General features: G+C 39.2%; 1 protein-coding gene and 1 pseudogene across 17 annotated transcripts in view; both read left to right on the top strand.

Annotated features, from left to right (window-relative positions):
- The window catches only part of rbfox3b (RNA binding fox-1 homolog 3b), a 997,536-nt gene that overhangs the window by 95,789 nt on the left and 880,116 nt on the right, over nt 1-21,631 (top strand). For 2 of the 17 annotated variants that reach the window (XM_087243784.1, XM_087243775.1), the window contains exon 2: nt 2,085-2,199. The exons of 13 other annotated variants lie outside the window; for them this stretch is intronic. The gene's annotated coding sequence lies outside the window, so the exon portion shown is untranslated. Of the gene's footprint in view, nt 1-2,084; nt 2,200-18,218; nt 18,345-21,631 lie in introns of those variants that run through there. 2 more of the 17 variants (XM_087243761.1, XM_087243774.1) reach the window with 2 other exon arrangements.
- Nucleotides 1,600-9,647, top strand: LOC147845501 (uncharacterized; annotated as a pseudogene).

Below are 21,631 nucleotides of genomic sequence, written 5' to 3'. Positions count from 1 at the left end.
CTGTCTGTTCTGTCCGTCCTTCCATCTATCCGTCCTTTCATCCATTCATCCGTTCATCCACCATTCCATCCATCCATCATTCCATCCATCTATCTTTCTATTCATCTTTTTATCAGTCATTTCTTTTATCCATTCATCCATCTATCTATTGTTCCGTCCATCCATCCAGCCGTCATTCTATCCATCATCCATTCGTTGGTCCATTCTGTCCATCTGTCATTCGATTCATCATTCCATTTATTCATTGTTCCATCCATCTATCTGTCATTCCATCCATCTGTCATTCCATTCACCATTCCATCCATCCATTGTTCCATCCATCCATTTGTTGTTCCATTCATCCACCCATCTATCCTTCCGTCCATTCGTCCATCTGTTGTTACATCCATTGTTCCATTCACCCATTCGTTGTTCCATTCATCCACCCATCTATTCTTCCATCCATCTGTCCGTCCTTCATTCCGTCTATCATTCCAGCCATCTATCGTTCTGTCTATTCATCTTTCCATCCATCCATCCTTCCCTCTGTCATTCCATCCATCAATCAATCCATCATTTCGTCCGGCATTCCATTCATTGTTCCATCCATCATTCCATCCATTCATCGTTCCATCCACCCATCCGTCATTTCATTCATCATTCCATCCATCCATTCATTGTTCCATTCATCAGTTCTTCCACCCATCTATCCTTCCAGCCATTCGTCCATCCATCCACCTATCTTACCATCCACCTGTCCGTCCTTCATTCCTTCTATCATTCCGTCTGTCATTCCATCCATCCATCAATCCATCATTTTGTCCGTCATTCCATTTATCATTCCATTCATTCATCGTTCCATCCATCCATCCATTCTTCTATTTCATCTATTCCATCTATTCATCCCTCCATGCATCCATCGTTCCATCCGTCATTCCATCCATCTATCTGTCGTTCCGTCCACTCATCTGTCCGTCATTCCATCCATTCATTCGTTATTCCATACATCCATCGATCTTTCCGTCCATCCATCCTTCCATTAATCCCTCCATCAATCCATTTCATCAATCCATCAAACCATCATTCCATCCATCCATTAGTCTGTCTGTCCATCCGTCCGTCATCCCATCCATACTAATTCAGACTGAAATGTTAAATTTGTGCCTCATTCAGATTGGGAAAAATTTTTAATCTTACTTTTCTTTGTGTAATTTATTTTTTATTTTTTATGTTTATATTAATTTTCCATTTCTAAAAAAATTATTTGCGGCAAACACATATAACTTGGCAACACAATAGTCATCTCTAATCAAAGTGTAATTTAATAAAATATTAATCAAATATTTCTCTAAAATCAAGTATGTTTATCTAAAATTTTGAAGTTGGGAGAAGATGCATATGTTAAGGTGTATATTGTTATAATTGTTCCACTAATCTTTTGAACTTTTTTAAACAAACTTTTTCATAGAGTCAGTCCTTTTAAAACATCCATGTCTGTTATACCATCTACACTCTTAACCTGATCTAATTGCTATACGTTCATTACTGTTCTAGCTAAGACGGAAAAGTGAATGGCACATATGAGTGTGTGCGCTGTTATTTTGTAGGCGAGTGTCTGAAATGTCGCTGTGGCCTCATCGAGGTCAGTCTGCATAACTTCACCAGTCCGGCATTTCACTCTTTCTCTGCTTCTTTCAATCGCTGAAAGAACTGCAAGCTCGTCTGCATGCTTGCCTTTTTGTCTGCAGCTTTAATAAGTTGTTTGGCATTCATAGTCTTTTAGTGGCGCCGTTCAGCAGAGCGAAGGTCGTGCTTTTATATCGCCTCCGTTAATTCCCTTTCAACCTGTCTCCACACAATGAGCGCCGTGTTTTTGGAAAACCTTCAAATGTAACGGCTACTCGCATAATATTTTACCTCCCTGATACTGAAGCGAAAAGCCCCAGCGGGAGGCATTTCATGAAACAATCATCAAGTAGAGCAGCGGCGAATACAAAGGAATGGAAATTGCCCTGGTTTAATTCTAAAAAGGATATTCTCTGCTCATTTAAAGCTGACACAAACAGGCTTTGGGACGTGCCAAATAACTGCTTTTGTTTGCGCAGGAGTCACGGGAAGGTTTTGCATGTGTGTGGATGTTCAAGCATTGTCCCGCTCGGGCATCCCGCTGCGATGTGAATGCGTGTCTGTATTCAGGAAACGGCAGGTCGGATCGCTCAGGTAAAGTGAATGGTGGTGTGTGTGTGTGCGGTGACTTGGAGGATCAGAGGCGCTGTTTAGTGTGGATGTGGCCAGAAAATCTCCTCACCAGAGCCAGATTAGAAACAAAAAGCATTTGTTGTGTTAATTAATTGCGTGATTGAGTTACTTAGTTTGCGTCTAATGCGATTTGGGTTTCGTGCTGTTTTAAAGAAGCATTTGAAACACTATGAAGAGTTCTGACCTTCCTAATTTGGTGTTAGTTACCTTTAATTTATGTCTGTAATTCTCTATCTATTTATGTGTCTGTCTGTCCGTCTGTCTGTCCTTCGTTCTATCTACAGAACTTTGTCGTTCGATCTATCATTCTCTCTGTCATTCTATGTACTGTTCTGTCTGTCGTTCTTTGTCATTGTATCTATTGTTCGGTCTGTCGTTCTGTCTGTTGTTCTGTCGTTCAGTCTATCATTCTTTGTCGTTCTATCAATTGTTCTGTCTGTCATTCTATCTATTGCTCTGTCTGACATTCTGAATGTTGCTTTATCTATCGCTCTGTCTGTCATTGTCCAGTTCGATTATTCATTCTTTCTCTAAATCTATCTATTGTTCTCTATTGTTTTGTCTGTCGTTCCATCTATTGTTCAGTCTGTTAATCAATTCTGTCTGTCGTTCTGTCTACCATTCTGTCTTTCATTGTATCTATTGTTATGTCTGTCGTTCTTTCTATTGTTCTGTCAGACTTTCTGGCTATCATTCTGTCTGTCGTTCTGTCTGTTGTTCTTTCTATGGTTCTGTCTCATTCTATCTATCGTTCTGTCTATCCTTCTGTCTGTTGTAAAATCCTTCATTCTCTGTTGTTCTATCAATTGTTCTGTCTGTCGTTCTATCTATTGCTCTCTGTGCTTCTGTCTATCATTCTGACATTCTGTCTGTTGTTTTATCTATCATTCTGTTTGTAGTTTTATCTATCATTCTGTTTGTAGTTCTAGCTCTCGTTCTGTCTGTCGTTCCATCTATTGTTCTGTCTGTCATTCTGTCTATTGTCCTGTCAGACGTTCTATCTATCATTCTGTCTGTCATTCTATCTATGGTTTTGTCTGTCGTTCTTTCTATTCTTCTGTCTGTCATTCTATATATCATTCTGTTTATCCTTCTGTCTGTTGTTCAATCCATCATTTGTCGTTCTTTCAATTGTACTGTCTGTCGTTCTATCTATCGCTCTGTCTGTGCTTCTGTCTGACATTCTGTCTGTTGTTTTATGTATTATTCTGTTTGTAGTTCTAGCTATCGTTCTATCTGTCGTTGTATCTATTGTTGTCTGTCATTCTGTCTATTGTTATCAGACGTTCTATCTATCATTCTGTCTGTCGTTCTATCTATGGTTCTGTCTGTCGTTCTTTCTATCCTTCTGTCTGTCGTTCTATCTATGGTTCTGTCTGTCGTTCTTTCTATGGTTCTGTCTGTCATTCTATCTATCATTCTGGCTATCCTTCTGTCTGTCGTTCAATCCATCATTCTTTGTTGTTCTATCAATTGTACTGTCTGTCGTTCTATATATAGCTCTGTTAGTGCTTCTGTCTGACATTCTGTCTGTTGTTTTATCTATCATTCTGTCTGTAGTTCTAGCTATCGTTCTATCTGTCGTTGTATCTATTGTTGTCTGTCATTCTGTCTATTGTTCTGTCAGACCTTCTATCTATTATTCGGTCTATCATTCTTTCTATCCTTCTGTCTGACGTTCTATCTATGGTTCTGTCTGTCATTCTATCTATCATTATGTCTATCCTTCTTTCTGTCATTCAATCCATCATTCTTTGTCGTTTTATCAATTGTACTGTCTGTCGTTCTATCTATCGCTCTGTCTGTGCTTCTGTCTGACAATTCTGTCTGTTGTTTTATCTATCGTTCTGTCTGTAGCTCTAGCTATCATTTGCTCTGTCATTGTATCTATAGTTCTTTCTGTCTATTGTTCTTTCAAACGTTCTATCTATGGTTCTGTCTGTCGTTCTTTCTATGTCATTGTATCTGTGTTCTGTCTAATTCTGTCTGTCCTTCAATATGCTGTTCTGTCTGTGCTTTTATCTATCATTCTGTCTGTTGTCTCTCTCATTCTGTGTGTCATTCTATCCTTCATTCTTGTCATTCTGTCTGTAGTTCTGTCTATCGTTCTGCCTGTTTTTCTGTGTCATTCGACTAATCATTCGCTCTCGTTCTGTCATTCTGTTTTTCTGTCTGTCTGTCTATTTTGTTTTGTAATTGTTTTGTCTGTCTGCCTGCTTGTAGTTCTGTTTGTCCATAGTTTTATCTGTCTGCTTGCAGTTTGTCTGTAGTTCTGCCTGTCAGCTTGTATTTCTCTCTGTCTGTAGTTATGTTTGTCTGTCTGTAGTTATGTCCGTTTGCTTGTACTTATGTTTGTCTGACTGTAGTTTCGTTTGTTTGTTGTTTGGTCATCCTGTTTGTTGTTCTGTCTGCCTGACTGTCTGTCTTTAGTTCGTTTTTTCCATTATTCTGTCTGTAGTTCATTATTTTGTTATTCTGTCATTCTACTGTTCTCCTGTTTTCATTCTGTGGTTCTGTCATGTACATATCATGCTGTCATTCTTTCTGTCTGCTATATCACTCCAACATTCTGTTCTTGTTATGTCATTGTCTATTGTCCTGACATCGTTCTTTCATTCTATTCATTACATCCTTCTATCCATCTGTCTTTATGTTGTTCCATCATTCTGCCATTCGGTTTGTTGTATAATTCTATTTGATATATCCACTGTTCTATATAACATCCAATCTATTAGTCTGGCTGTCTACTGTATTGTTCTGCCAATCATAATGCATCAACAGTTTCATCTTTGATGTGGATGTGAATTGAGATTTGATAGGGCCAATGTTATTTCCCCCTTCTGTGATTTTTAAAAACACACATTCAGGCAGCATGCAGATGTTTGCAGTGTGTGTGTGTGTGTGTACTGGTTTTGGTGATTTACAAGCACATTTTTTGTTTAATGACTGTTACGTAGCGGATGCACCCCACTACGCACATAAATTTAAGGATGACCGCTATAAAAAGTGGTCACCCGGAGTCCCCGTTCCTGCTCCCCAAGCACACACACACAGGCCAAGTTGTCAAAAAGGGGTATCAGATTTATTAAACAAAAAGGTCAAAATCAGAATCAGGGAACAAAAAGGCCAAAACAACACACAAAACAAGGTACGCTACCTAATATTAAACCTCTTACCTATACCAAAAATAAAGTTCCATAAATAAAGCATACAATTCTAACCTCCATAACTAGCCACAAAACAGGAGAAAGCTGGACAAAAGAAAAAGGGCCTTCCCTTTGATCATTCAGCATTAAGGTAAATATTAGCCACAGCTAACACATGATACCGTCCTAGTACCGTATTTAACAGAGTATCTCACCAGATGACTTTGAAACAGGGTTGGAGAAAGGCATTACACAATCAGCCACCGCTAATGCAGGTTACCGTCCTATTACCGTATTGAACAGAGTATCTCACCAGATTACTTTGAAAAAAAAAAAGGTTTCAGACAGATCACTGCCGCACAGAGTACTCAGAGCGAACTGCTCAGACACACAATTGTGAGGGGAAACAGGAAGAGAACTCAATGAGGAGCGTCAACGGCATGCCTTTATAGCTGGCGCCGCCCCTCTCACAGCTGCACCTGATCTCCGCTCATGTGGAGAGAGAAAGAGATAGACAATGGAGGAAACACACACAGGAACAATACACACTAGCATTGTCAAAAATACTGTTACTCAATATGTAACAATGACATGGGTATGACATGGTTGTATTCTATTGAGGTGGTTTACAAGGACATGTCTTGTCCTTCCAATTCAAAAGGCTTCAGAATCATTCGTAACAAGGTCTTTTTACATTCAAAATTTGCCACAGGTTTCATATGAAGGTTGGGGTTAGAGATAAGAGTGGGGTAAGGCCACATAATAAGCAACTCTTACTGTATACAACACATTACACCTATTAAAAGTCCTCGTAAACCAGTAATACCAACATGAGTATGTGTGTGGGCAGTGTTGTGATTCACTAATGAGTCCAACAGTGTATGTGGCTGTGCAGGCCCGCGGCGGCCCTGTCCACACTCCCCCCGACATCTGCTGGAGTCCACCGGGCTCAGCAAGACGCTTTACGCCCCGCTCAAGTTAAGTGGATGTCTTAAGGTAATTTAAAAGCAGCAGGGAGCTTTGGCTAATTACTGCTTTGCCTGATCTGTAATGAAAGCAGAGCAGCGTGAACACACGCTCCGCGAGCGCGCCGCTCGATAGCCTATAGCCGCACACCAGCAGCCCAAGACCTTCTGCTGAGGGAAACAACTTCTCACCTGCTTCTCACAGTGATTCCTCTGCCAACACCAGCTCTAGTAATTAAGCAGGAACCGCATGGGTGTTTCTGCAGCCGTGCTCATGCCTTTGGGCCAGGGCTTTATATTGAGGAATAATAACAGATTGGGATGTCGTTTAAAACTGATTATCAGGCTTCATTTCAGTTGATAGCTCTACAATTTTTATCACTTGTTGATTATTTTTTATTTTGCTTCAACGTAAGCTTTGATTCAGCAAGAAGGTCGCTAGTTCGAGTCCCGGCTGGGTCAGTTGGCATTTCTGAGTGGAGTTTGCATGTTCTCCTCGTGTGGATTTCCTTTGGGTGCTCTGGATTTCCCCACAATCCAAACACATGAGCTATAGGTGAATTGGGTAAGCTAAATTGTCAGTAGTGTGTGTCCTGTGTCCTGGTCCTCCAGGTTGGGGGTTGAGCGTTACCATCTCATGAATGAATGGAATGATAAATGGAATTACGGACGAAATGATGGATTGATGGATGGATGGAATGATAGAACAACCCATCTCATTAAAACTGATTGTTACAAAACACCAACAAGCTAAATATCAACTTCCATATAAATTTACCTGGAAGTGAATAAGTAGGTAGGCTTTGATTTGTTAACTTTGTCAATTAAAGAGGACACATTATAGTCTAAAGAACTATTGGTTGTTGTAACCCAACGTTTATTGCAATGCAAACAATGACAGTGCATTGTCACTACAGATGCTTTTTCCATGATAGGGCCATGTTGCTAAAGCTCTGCCAACGAACACTTACCGTCATCCCATTATACACAGCATGACTTACTACAGCATCTGGTTTAGTCCAAAATGAGCAGTATATTTAGCAGTTAGGATTGTGGTAGTTCAGATAATGTTCTCACCAATAGCGATGGGAATAAGAGCGTTATTAATAAACGACATTACTAACATCGTTACTTTATTCAAGAACGAGTTATCAAACAAATCACTGTTTTCCCATTACAATTACTATTACTATTACTGATAATAAAATGTAGTATTATTTATTTCATATAGTATTGAACCTAATGTTTGGTGGTGGGACAATCACATAACTGATGATGATTTGTGTGTGTGTGTTCGGGGGTAGGACAATCACATAACCGTTGATGATTGGTGCATGTGTGTTTGGGGGTGGGACTATCACATAACGGCATTTAGGCGGCAGCTAGCTCTCTGCAATTCTCACATGGTCGCCCACTTAAGCTAAGCAGGGCTGTGCCCAGTCAGTACCTGGATGAGAGATCACATGGGAAAGCTAGGCTGCTGCCAGAATTGGTGTTAGTGAGTTAGCCGTTGTCTGTGTGGGTCCTAACGCTCCAGTATTGTTAAGGGGACGCTGTACTGCTCAGCGACTTTCAGATGAAACGTTAAACCAAGGTCCTGACTCTGTGGTCATTAAAAGTCTTAAGATGTACTTCAAAAAAAGAGTAGGGGTTTAACACCGGCACCTTGGCCAAATTTGCCCACTGGCCTCTGTCCATCAGGGCCTCCTAACCATCCCCATATCATAATCAAATCTCCATATTTCCTTTCCAGCAATCAGCTGGTGTGTTGTGTGCAGTCTGGTGCTAAATGGCTGCCGTTGCATCATCCAGGTAAATGCTGCATACTGGTGGGTTAGGTTAGGGTTAGGGTTAACATGGTAAATCGGATAACATGGTAAAAATCAGGCGAGGGCTTTTGTTTTTCTGGACTGTTTTGAAAACACTTTGGATTGGGCTTGGGGAAGGAGGAGGGTGGGTCAATCTGAGCTTTGGAAAGCACTTTTGGTTGGGTTTAGGGGAGGAGGAGGATGGGTCAGTCGATCACAGTCAGTCAGTCAACAGTCGACGTAAATCCTTTTGTGGATTTACGTGAGCAGAGCAGGTTTGAACGGCGAGAGAAATTTGAGATCACAAAAAGTGTACAATGCGGCCTATGGTGGATTTGCGAAAACAAAAACTGCAAAAGAACATACCCCCTGGAACGTATTTGGCACTCTCCAGAAATGTATATAGGGGCACGTTTTCAGACTGAGCCTGGGTTAGATGCTTCACAGTCAAATTTTCAATAGAAACTTTATAAAAAATATCCATGTATGTTTGGACATGGCCATTAAGAGAAGTACCTAGTAACTGTAACTAATTACTTTTAGTAAGGAACATGTAAACAAAGTAACATGCCCAACCCTGCACAACTGAACCGCTCCAGTGTCTGTTTGAATGCATATAGAGATCAAGCAGGTCTCAGTACGCTTATTTAGTCTGCTTTCAGTGCACACTTAAGAGTGATTAACACATTCACACCTGCACAAATGATCCACACCTAAAGAGAAAAGTGTGATTTAACTGAACCGAATGAGGCATCTTGAGCTTCTACTTTGGGATAATCTTTAAAGATTAATTTGGGCTAATTTCTACCATGACGAGCAATACATCACAGTAGATCCTGATGCTTCTGTCCTTGACCTTTCCACATCACACTCATCCCAGAGTCAGAGAGACTCTTCAGTTTCCCTCACATGTACGTCTGAAGTCTTTCATGCTCTGCTCGTCTGTTCAATTACTCCTCAAGTACTGTAGTAAATTATCACTTCGCCTCATCTGAATGTGTCCATCTATAGACGTGCAGCGTGTCCTCGATCTCTCCCGTGATTCTGCTACACACCCACCGCAGTCCATTAATTACGTTTATGATGTCATAAAGAGCCGTCGCCGTAATGCACTTTTATAACACGGCTAATGTTTATGCCTCATTAATGCTCTTAATTTGCTTAACCCTCCAATCCGGTGATTCATTCGCTTGGCTTCTAATTGTGCTCCGGTAATTCATTACGCTCAGAACTGATGATGATAATCAATGAGCGTGTGCAGATTGGGGCAGGGGCGTGAGTTATGCTCTCAAATAGCTGATTACATGCATCGTGAGCTCAACCGGGCCCACATTACCTGTCCAATCTCACCGCTGCCCACGTTAAAAAGCCCCATAATTACTGCCGAGTGCAGTCGAGCTGCTGCAAATGAGGCTTTTCCTTTAGATTTGACCACCGGCACACCATTAACAACACCGGCGTCCGCTCAGATCACTTTCTTCAACCGCTGACACTTCCAGCTCTTGTGGATGTTAAGAGAATAACACAGCTTGCCAGCAGTTCAATAGAGGAAAAATAAGTTCAGAGCATGCAGAATAGAAACTAATCATGCTTTCATTCTGAAAAAAAAAACATTACAGTTTCTACAAAAGTATTAGACTTTTTTCAACTTTATTATTAATAATTAATGTTACTTGAGGTTAGGGCTAAAATCAAATTGAATATTTTCGATTACGATTAATTACTGATTATTTTATTTTATTTTTTGCCCTCAGAGTTTACTGACAAGTTTTGAACAGGCAACAGTGTTGGGGGGGCTAATTTAGAAATCTAACGCCTGTTTCACACCGCAAGCAAAAGCAGTGCGTGAGCAGTGCGTGAGCAAGAGCGTATGTCGAGCAGGAGCAGCACGCAGGCGTTTGCCTTTCACACCAGCTGCATCTGCAGCGTGCAGCACTTCAGCAGCTGCTGCAGAGATCAACCTATCTCTGTCTATTCTACTTAGTTACCTATGTGTCTCTCTAATATACAAATACTCTTTTTAACTTTTCATCTGCACCAAGACCCGCGGCAACCTCCTCCTATGCTGTTTCTTTAACCTGCAAATGTTTATTTTTCAAATTTTATAGATTAAATTGTACCACATAAATGTGGTTGTCATCTACCGCCCACCAGGTAAATTAGGTCACTTCCTAGATGAACTGGATGTTCTTCTCTCATCTTTTTCTAATTTTGCCACTCCCTTATTGGTGCTAGGTGACTTCAACATTTACGTTGACAAACCGCAAGCTGCAGACTTTCAGACTCTGCTTGCCTCTTTTGACCTAAAAAGAGCACCTACTTCTGCTACCCACAAATCAGGTAATCAGCTAGACCTTATTTACACACGACACTGCTTCACTGATCAAACAATAGTAACTCCACTACAAATATCTGATCATTTCCTTCTGTCTCTCAACATCCACATTACTCCTGAGCCGTCACACACTCCAACACTGGTTACCTTTCGCAGAAACCTACGATCTCTCTCACCCAATAGACTATCCACCATTGTTTCAGACTCTCTTCCTCCATCTCGCAAACTCACTGCACTTGATTCGAACAGTGCCACTAATACACTCTGCTCCACACTAGCATCATGTCTAGACCGATTATGTCCTCTTGCATCCAGGCCAGCCCGTGCCAGTCCTCCTGCACCCTGGCTCTCGGATGCTCTCCGTGAGCATCGCTCAAAACTTCGGGCTGCAGAGAGAATTTGGCGGAAAACTAAAAATCCTGCACATCTCTTAACATACCAAACTCTTCTGTCCTCTTTCTCAGCTGAGGTTACTTCTGCAAAGCAGACGTATTACCGTCTGAAAATCAACAATGCCACTAATCCTCGCCTACTTTTTAAAACATTTTCCTCGCTCCTCTATCCTCCTCCTCCACCCGCATCCTCCACACTTACTACTGATGACTTTGCTACATTCTTCTGCACCAAAACTGCAAAAATCAGTGCTCAATTTGCTGCACCTACAACAAACACGCAAGATACAACACCAACACCACACACACTCACCTCTTTTTCTCAGCTCTCTGAGTCTGAGGTGTCCAAACTTGTGCTATCTAGCCATGCAACCACCTGTCCACTCGATCCCATTCCCTCTCATCTCTTGCAAGCCATCTCTCCTGCAGTCATACCAACACTGACTCACATAATTAACACATCTCTTGACTCTGGTTTATTCCCCACTACATTTAAGCAGGCTAGGGTAACCCCACTGCTAAAGAAACCCAACCTGGACCATACGCTACTTAAAAACTACAGACCAGTATCCCTGCTTCCATTCATGGCCAAGATTCTGGAGAAAGTAGTGTTCAATCAAGTCCTGGACTTTCTTACTCAAAACAATCTCATGGACAACAAGCAATCCGGCTTTAAGAAAGGCCACTCAACTGAGACTGCCCTGCTCTCGGTCGTGGAGGATCTCAGACTGGCTAAAGCAGACTCTAAATCATCAGTCCTCATTTTGCTGGACTTGTCAGCTGCTTTTGACACTGTCAACCACCAGATCCTGCTATCTACGCTTGAGTCACTGGGCGTTGCGGGCACTGTTATACAATGGTTTAGATCTTATCTCTCTGACAGGTCATTCAGGGTGTCTTGGAGGGGAGAGGTGTCCAACCTACAGCATCTAAACACTGGGGTACCTCAAGGCTCTGTTCTTGGGCCACTTCTCTTCTCCATCTACACATCATCTCTAGGACCAGTCATCCAGAGACATGGATTCTCCTACCACTGCTATGCTGATGACACCCAGCTATACCTCTCTTTTCATCCTGATGATCCCTCGGTTCCAGCTCGTATCTCAGCCTGCCTGTTGGATATTTCACACTGGATGAAAGATCATCATCTTCAGCTGAACCTCGCAAAAACGGAAATGCTTGTAGTTTCTGCCAACCCGACTCTACACCATAACTTTTCAATCCAGATGGATGGGGCAACCATTACTGCATCCAAAATGGTGAAAAGCCTTGGAGTAACGATTGATGACCAACTAAACTTCTCTGACCACATTTCTAGAACTGCTCGATCGTGCAGATTTGCACTCTATAACATCAGAAAGATCCGACCCTTCTTATCTGAACATGCAGCTCAACTCCTTGTTCAAGCTCTTGTTCTCTCCAAACTGGATTACTGCAACTCTCTACTAGCTGGGCTTCCAGCTAACTCTATCAAGCCTCTTCAACTGCTCCAGAATGCAGCAGCACGAGTTGTCTTCAATGAACCTAAACGAGCACATGTCACTCCGCTGCTAGTCCGTTTGCACTGGCTGCCAGTTGCTGCTCGCATCAAATTCAAAACTCTGATGTTTGCCTACAAAGTGACTTCTGGCCTAGCACCTTCTTATCTGCACTCACTTCTGCAGATCTATGTGCCCTCCAGAAACTTGCGTTCTGTGAATGAACGTCGCCTCGTGGTTCCATCCCAAAGAGGGAAAAAATCACTTTCGCGAACGCTCACGCTCAATCTGCCCAGTTGGTGGAATGAACTCCCTAACTGCATCAGAACAGCAGAGTCACTCGCTATTTTCAAGAAACGACTAAAAACTCAACTATTTAGTCTCCACTTCACTTCCTAAGCTGCAATTGCCTCTTTGAATATCACACTAACTGTACAAAAAAAAAAAAAAAAAAAAAAAAAAAAAAAAAAACTACTAACACTTCCCTTCTTAGACTTTACAGACCTGAAACTTGCCTTTAGTACTTATTCATTGTTGCTCTTAGTTGTGTAAATTGCTTCCTTGTCCTCATTTGTAAGTCGCTTTGGATAAAAGCGTCTGCTAAATGACTAAATGTAAATGTAAATGTAAATGTATGCTTCTCAAGCTTCTCGAGGACTGTCTACAGTCAGAAGACAATCGCCTTTGATATTATGTCATTTGGTTTTTGATTGTCATGTTGCTGTAGGCCTTGTTATAATAATATTTATACAATATAGTTATAATGATATTTATACATGATCAAACTAGCGTTACTTTCTCCGCTTCAGTGATGTCCAGCAGCAGAATAACAGCTCGTTAATTCCTGCTCGTGCAGAGGATGAGACAGACTAAAGTAATTAATGCATGCCATTCTTTTACTTATTTTCCTGTTGTCAGGTTCACAGTGCAAACAGCTCCTAGTAGGAATAACCATAAAACAAAGCCGAATAAAACTTTCTTCCTCTGCTTGATCTGCACAGCACACAGCGAGCTCACATAATCCAGCATGCGTGTGGAACTACACTACCCACAATACACTTAGCTATGGACTACAACTCCCCTAAATATTCTATTCCCCCTCTCCTGCAACTCTACTGTGCAAAACTGATACTAAAATTGTTTTACATTTGGTTTTGTAGTTCTGGCCTAAATACATGTTTGTTGCCGTTTTTAATCATTTAAGTTAATTTGATTGACTATATATAAATCGGTTGATATTATTAACGCATTTATTGGGTACGATTGCTATTATATATTGTCATTCATTGTGTTTTGGTCATTATCAATGCACTGTCACTTTAATTGAGCGTGAGCAGCGCGGCAAAAATAGACCCAGCGCTGAAACTATCGCTGCACTGCTGCTTCAGCGATGCAGCAACGCCTCGCACCGCTCGCAAAGCTCTAATCTGTTAACATGGACACGCACAGCTGACGCTTGCGGTGTGAAACAGCCGTAATAGATTCCAGATTACAAATCTCCCTATTTAAACTTTAATAAATAGTGTGCCTTTTTGATTACTTTATAAAATTAACTAATTACATCTGATTACTTTTTAATTTCTAACAGGTATTTGTAACTAAACCATTTAAGCATTTATACCAATATTACAGTGGCTCTGTTTACTGTTAGAATCACTTGAATTAAGATTATATTAACTTTTAAAGTACAGCCACCACAAAACCAGACCACTGTGTTAAATTTTTTTTACTGTTGTTACAAAATCTAAATTTTATAGATTTTTGTGGCATTTGCAATAAAATACATGTAAGCTATTTTTGCCATTTTCATTTTTACATCAAAGCAATTAAAATCCAAGTCAATCATTGTTATGAGAACTAGCGATCGTTCTCCGGAGATCGCTGCTTTCCACTATGCTTGGACTACACTTACGCATATCCCAGGACTACATTTTCATACATGCACTTCTCCTAGACACCCATGCTCACTCATCTGCTTGATTACACTCACCACCTGAACCTTGTCATAGACTGATAGCATTTCATACATAAGCCACTCATGAACCCATCCAGTTTGCAGAGTCTTGTTTGCATTTTGTGACATTACAACGCGTTTCCCTGTCTTGTTTCTCCATGTCAGACCTTAGCCTTGTTTTCCTTGTTCTTCTGTTTAGCTGCCTGCCTTTTGACCTTCTGCCTGTTAATACGATTACGATTTTGGATTTGCCTGCATATACCCGATTGTACCTGATTTGACCACTGCTTGCCTGACGCCGAATAAACCTGCATATTGGATCTTACCTCAAGTTGTATCTGTCACTCCCTCCCCGGTCGTTACAATCATATCTTGATGATCAATAAAACTGTCAGTGAAACAGATGAGGTTTAATTGTTCAGTTATTTACTGTAATATGCTGTACTAAACAGAAACAAATGAAAGTATATACCAGCAAAAACCAAAAATCAAATAAAACCAGGCGTTACACATTTAAAATACTATAGTAATTTATAGTAAAGATAAATATTTAGAAATAAGCATTATATTGTGTATATATTAACAATTCTTCATTAATGAATTACACTACATAATGTGATATCATTAGTAACTATCATGAACTAATAGTAATTACCATAGTATACTTCAGCCTTTATTACAGTAATCTATATATAGACCTCCTCTCCCTCAGTCGTCTATCCATAGAGGAAATTTCTTTTGTTAGCCTAATTAGTTGGTAACATCCCCGACCGGAGCGAGAGGTGGTAGTAACGCACGCAAAAGTTTGTTGTTGACCACCGAAATACCAGAAGAAGATGAAATCACCATTCTCGCCATATGGATTTACTTCCATCGACTAGACTCACAGCTCTGAATGTCGCTGCTGTCACTTAATGACACTAAATGTAGCTTGTGTGGACGCTACTTGACTAACAAAATAGCCTGGCTACTGAAAACTCTTTGATTTATAAAGTAGCGAAACTACCTCTACACTACTGAGAAACATAGTTAAGCTAGTAGCATCACTACTTGCAGCTCTCAGACTGGTTGTACGGCCTAATGCTCTCAGCTGCAGAGAGGGTTAACGTAACTGGTAGACGTGGTGCGCCGCAATCAAACCGGAAAGCCAATCAAAAGCATCAGAAAAGCAGTGCTTTGATATTGGCTTTAGCAGAAGGTATTGTGCATATCAAAAAAAGGCAAAACAACAGATTAATATTATTTAACATATTTGGATGTAACCCCATTTGTAATCTTCAACATTTTCATAAGTAACTGTAATCTAATTACACATTTAATTTCTGTAACGAGTTACTGTTACTTTTATTTTGTAATTAAATTACGTTATGCCATTACATGTAACTAGTTACTTCCCAACACTGGGGCTGCGACCAAAACCGCATACTTCCATACTATACAGTACACTAAAAGTATGCGAGCAGAGTAGTATGTCTGAATTCATAGAATTTGGAAATCAGTATGCAAGAAGTAACTGGATGACTTTCTACTTCCAGCTAGATTCTGTAGTGCGCATCCCATGCATGCTGTGCTATCCCATGATCCGCTTCGAGAGAATTCATGGATTGAAGTAAAGCGACGCAACTGATGTAGTTAGGTCATGTTACCATGACAAAATGGCCAATGTAGTACGTGCAAATTCCATTCATACTTCTTACATTCATACTGTATAGAACGTACTTTTTCAACAACGTAGGACTTTTAAATTAAAATGCAATACCTACTGAGTAGTAAGTGGTTTCACTATGCTCAAATATTGCTGGCAGTCACTATGCTCAAATATTACAATTGGGAGATTTTTGAATGAAGAGTGCATCATTGATTTTAAGATAATTGAAGGAAGCACACACTTTCTACTTTCTATGATTATTTATTGAACATCAGCACTGAACAACTGATATTAAAACACATTGTCTAAAACAAAACAGTCACCTTTCCTATAAAAATAAATAACTTGCGCTTTTGGAAACAACAAATAATTTTCAATGTTTTTCATATTAAAAGTAGAACATAAGCAGCATCTTTTCTAAATAAAATAACTCTTGCATATCATGTAAATAATATTTTAAACAGTACTTTTTTGAATCTTCTGTAAACCAAATATTTTATTTAAATTGTATTTTTTTAATGGGAAATATGCCGTCATAAGGCATCTCTGGCGGAGTTTACAATCATCGTCTATGTAGTGCAAAGGTGTAGTTAAATTTTTTGTGAGGTGCGCAGATATGCTGCTGACCATACGCATGCACTCAACGCAGAAGTATAAATCAGCCATAACAGAGCGAGGTCACGTGACTCCACATGCAGTAGGGAAAGTAATTATAAAATTTGACCTTGAAATATGAGATCGGTTACAGATTCTGAATTTCAACTACTTTAAGATTAATTACCCAGCCCTACTTGAGGGTAAAACAAATCATAATGTAACATATTTCCGAAGGAACATGTGACACCAAAGACCGGTGTAAGGAATGAACATTACCTTAGTAAAAATATTTAAATAAAATAAAATTATCTTCTGCAATTTTCATAATTGTTTATTGATTAGAAATGATTACTCAGTTGATTTTTTTTCTTCTTTTTAATCTTAATGATAGCAAAAGCCATTATTTGGCAATCTAGAGCGCCATCTGCTGTTAAAAAACAGCCCAGAGCGCCATCTGCTGTCAAAAACCAGCCCAGAGCGCCATCTGCTGTCAAAAACCAGCCCAGAGCGACGTCTGCTGTTAAAAACCAGCCCAGAGCGCCATCTGCTTTTAAAAACCAGCCCAGAGCGCCGTCTGCTGTTAAAAACCAGACCAGAGCGCAGAGAGCGCCATCTGCTTTTAAAAACCAGCCCAGAGTGCCGTCTGCTGTTAAAAACCAGCCCAGAGCGCCGTCTGCTGTTAAAAACCAGACCAGAGCGCAGAGAGTGCCATCTGCTTTTAAAAACCAGCCCAGAGTGCCGTCTGCTGTTAAAAACCAGCCCAGAGTGCCGTCTGCTGTTAAAAACCAGTCCAGAGCACCATCTGCTGTTAAAAAACATCACAGAGCGCCATCTGCTGTTAAAAACCAGCCCAGAGCGCCGTCTGCTGTTGAAAACTAGTCTAGAGTACTGTCTGCTGTTTAAAATAAAAAAAACTAGCCTAGAGAGCCCTTTACTGTTAAAAGCTAGCCTAGAATGCTGTCTGCTTTTAAAAGACTAGTCCAGAGGGGCATCTGCTGTTAAAAATTAGCCTAAAGAACCTTCTGCTGGTAACAGCTAGCCTAGGGCGCAGTCTGCTGTTAAAAACTAGCCCAAAGTTCCGTCTGCTGATTAAAACTAGCCTAGAGCACCGTCTGCTTTTAAAAACTAGCCCAGAGTTCTGTCTGCTGTTAAAAAACTAACCTAGAGCGCCCTCTACTGTTAAAAGCTAGCCTAGAGCGCCCTCTGCTGTTAAAAGCTAGCCTAGATCTCCATCTGCTGTTAAAAACTATCCTAGAGCTACATATACTGCTAAAAATAAACAAAATGTGCCTTCTACTGTTAAAAACTAGACTAGAGCTCAGTCTATAGCACTCTCTGCTGTTAAGAGCTAATGTCAGAATCGGCGCAGAATCATTTTCTCTAATGGTTTTTCACCACAGCTCTACTCAGCCCTATAGACTGAACGTGTTATTGTCTATTTTGTGTGAAAGTTAAAATAAATAGTTATTTCTACAATTTTTATGCTTTTACATTGAACAATTTCTTCCAACCCTGTAGTGATATAGTTGAGATTTCAATCTTGCTTAGTGAGAAATGAATGACACTGGAACGGGTGACAGAAGTGTTCAATTAAAGCAGATGAAGCAGGAGTTCAGTGAAGCTCAGCTCAGACATGGCAGATTTCTCATCTCTAAAGGTCAGGATTAAGCGAGCAGATAACTGATCTACAATCAGACCATCTCAGCACTCGTGAAGCTCTTCAGACAAACATGACGACTCGGCATCAGAAAATGTCCCTCTGAACGGGCTATTCAAAGCTGAGGTCAGTAGAGGTGTGATTGATTCAGTTTAACCTTCGTGCGTTTGAGCAAGATGACTGACAGATCAGAGCATCACACGCAGATCTTTAGAGTTAGATTTTTAACATGTTTTAGTAGATAGTATACAAATATGGCTACTGAGAATGTGTGAGGGATTTAAACGAATCTCGTATATCTCCGCAGTAAACTGCAGTAAAGCAGAACATGGTCTAACACAAGAAATACATGGCCAGCAGGGGGCAGTTATGTAACATAGTGAGCATACTGAACTGATATACTGTAGCAGCCAGAGCACGTGAGCTACGCTTATGTGCTTTTTTTCTTTAAGTACAGTGTTTATATATATATATATATATATATATATATATATATATATATATATATATATATATATATATATATATATATATAAAAAACGGTGTGTTTTATATATATATATATATATATATATATATATATATATATATATATATATATATATATATATATATATATATATTTAAAAAAAAAACATCTTGTTTTAAGCAATTTGTAAGCGAGGCGCACTCTGCGCTGGACTTTAAACCTGATTTGAGCTGGTCTTTCGGCTTTTATCTTGCTTTCAGCTGGTCTAACATCATCGTATCCAAACACTTTCTAAATAATATTTCAAAACCCTTTTTTTTTGTTGTTTTTTTAATATGTCTAAAAAAACAATTTTTTTTTTCAGACAGGCTATGGTAAAATAAAAGTTTAATGGCTTGAAACGGTTAATTTATTTGTATTTGTATTATACCCAATTTGTTCTAGCTTTTGTTTGTTTTATATTGGTTTATTTATTTAATGTGAATTTATTATATTTGATATTTGTAGCTTAATTCTTTAAACTATTTCAATATAGGCTATTTTAATTAGATATTACACTATTGTGTTAAGCCTACAAAAGTGGACATGTAATTTTATAAAGTTGTATGTCTTTCTGTTGTTTTCATATTTTGTATTATCTTCTAAATAGAAAGAAAGAAAGAAAGAAAGAAAGAAAGAAAGAAAGAAAGAAAGAAAGAAAGAAAGAAAGAAAGAAAGAAAGAAAGATCTCGGCATTAACTGATCTGTGAAGCGAGCACTCTTTCAGCCGGTCTCTCACACACACATGCATTAAAACACAGCATTTAAATACTTTCTAAAATCAATAAACTAAATAGTTTATTATTAATAGCTAATTATTTATTTATTAATAGCTAATATTTATTTGGATACAATAATATTAATTGAATCATGCAAACAGAGCATTTGTAGGTGAGCAAAACCATCAGAAATGACCTTTAAATTCCTTTGTCTTCATTTGATTTAATTAATCTGTTTGTAAAAATTTTTAAAAAAAACTTTGCTTGCATGATTTGAGTAATATCCTCGTATCCTAACACTTTATAAATAATATTTATTTAAAAAAAATAATAAAATTTTAATACATTTCATTGTTTATTGTTTTTAGAAAATATCTAAAATCTTTTTTTCAGATAGGCCTTTGTAAAATTAATCTTCAAAATGGCTTAAAACGGTTTAATCCAGTTATTTTATACTTGATATTCCTTAATCGTTATAGCTTTTCTTTGTTTTATATTGGTTTATTTAATGTTTTTATTAAATGCAATATTTTTATCTTTAAATGATTTCAATACTGTTTAGGCTATTTTATCTAGATCTATGAAATTGTGTTGAGCCCTCATTAAGTGGGCACGTAATTTTTTACATTTTATGTTTTTCTGTTGTATTCCTATGTGAATACAAATATGAATACATTATCTATAAAATAAATAAGGAAACCCGAGGCATCGAGAGAGCTGGATCGAGCGCTCGCACACAAATACCATCCATGCATCGAAACACACATGACAACTGAGTCAATGGAAAAGCGGTTGTTCCTTCTGCCACCTGGTGGTTAATGCGTAAAGCACAGAAATTTTTATTTTCTAATTGTTTTAATGAAAAGGCGGACTTCACAGCTGCAGTAAAGCGCGTGACTGCAGGTAACAAATTGCAGTACTGTGCGTGCAGTAACATGCGTTCTCAGTAGCCATATCTGTAGTACTTGTGCTCGTGCTGTGGTTACAATGCAATCTAATACCATTCTTAGAGGATTTTTGTCCTTAAAAAGTGTTTTTGCTTTGTAGTAGTTGATCGTGGTTAGTGTTTGTGATGTGTTGTAACCTTTGAGTATTTCTTTCCCGGTGTGTGCATGAATTTATTATATCTTCAGGACTTTAGGATTGCAGTTACGAGTCGTTTGACATTTCACGTGTCTCTTGTGACGCTATTTATTCTCTTTAATTAAAAACTGAGCTTGATCTGTGCTTGACAAATAGAGTGTGTGTGCATGTGTGTGCGTGATTGAAGCGTCTACTGGAGTGCAGTGGCATCTTCATTAAATGTCGAATGAATCAAAATGTTGATATATTTTGATTGTAAGATATCTGGATCTGTACAAAATACCACATTTAGAGTTTTAAATGGCTCATTTCACAGTTGATGCTAAACATGTTTAGAGTTTTATTAGTGGCACCAAGAACTAATGCAATTATCACGTACTGTCTGTATGTCTCTTTTGCTTTAATGGGTCGGTATACATGTCAAATATCTTCAAAATTCCTGATGCATTTACAGTGATGGGCGGCACAGTGGCTCCATGGAAAGGACTGTCGCCTTACAGCAAGAAGGTCTCTGGTTTGAGACCCAGCTGGGCCAGTTGGCATTTCTGAGTGGAGTTTGCATATTCTCCCTGTTTTGGCGTAGGTTTCCTCCAGGTGCTCCGGTTTCTCCCAGTCCAAAGACATGCGCTATAGGGAAATTTAATAAACTAAATTGGTTTATAGTGTGTGCACGTGTTTGTATTGGTGTTTCCCATTACTGGGTTGCGGCTGGAAGGACATCTGCTGCGCAAAACATATGCTGGAATAATTGGTGGTTCGTTTCGCTGGGGCGACCTCTGAAATAGAAACTAAGCCGTAGGAAAATGAATGAATGAATGAATGAATGAATATGTACAGTGGTGTACAAAAGTGTGTGCCCCCTACTTTTTTGCATGTTCATCACACTTTAATGTTTCAGATCATCAAACTAATTTCAGTATTAGTCACAAATCAAAAAATAAAGTTTTGAAATGAAGATTTTTTTATTATTAAGGGAAAACAAAATATAAAACTACATAGCCCTGCGTGAACAAGTGTTTTCCACTTACACCTAATATTGGATTTGGCCGCCATTAGCAGCAATAACTGCAATCATTTTCAATAACTTGCAGTTTGTCTATTGC

The sequence above is a fragment of the Danio rerio genome, chromosome 3 (assembly GCF_052040795.2).
Source record: "Danio rerio strain M-AB ecotype USA chromosome 3, GRCz13ab, whole genome shotgun sequence".
NCBI lineage: Eukaryota > Metazoa > Chordata > Actinopteri > Cypriniformes > Danionidae > Danio > Danio rerio.
This window is presented reverse-complemented; position numbering and strand designations above follow the sequence as displayed.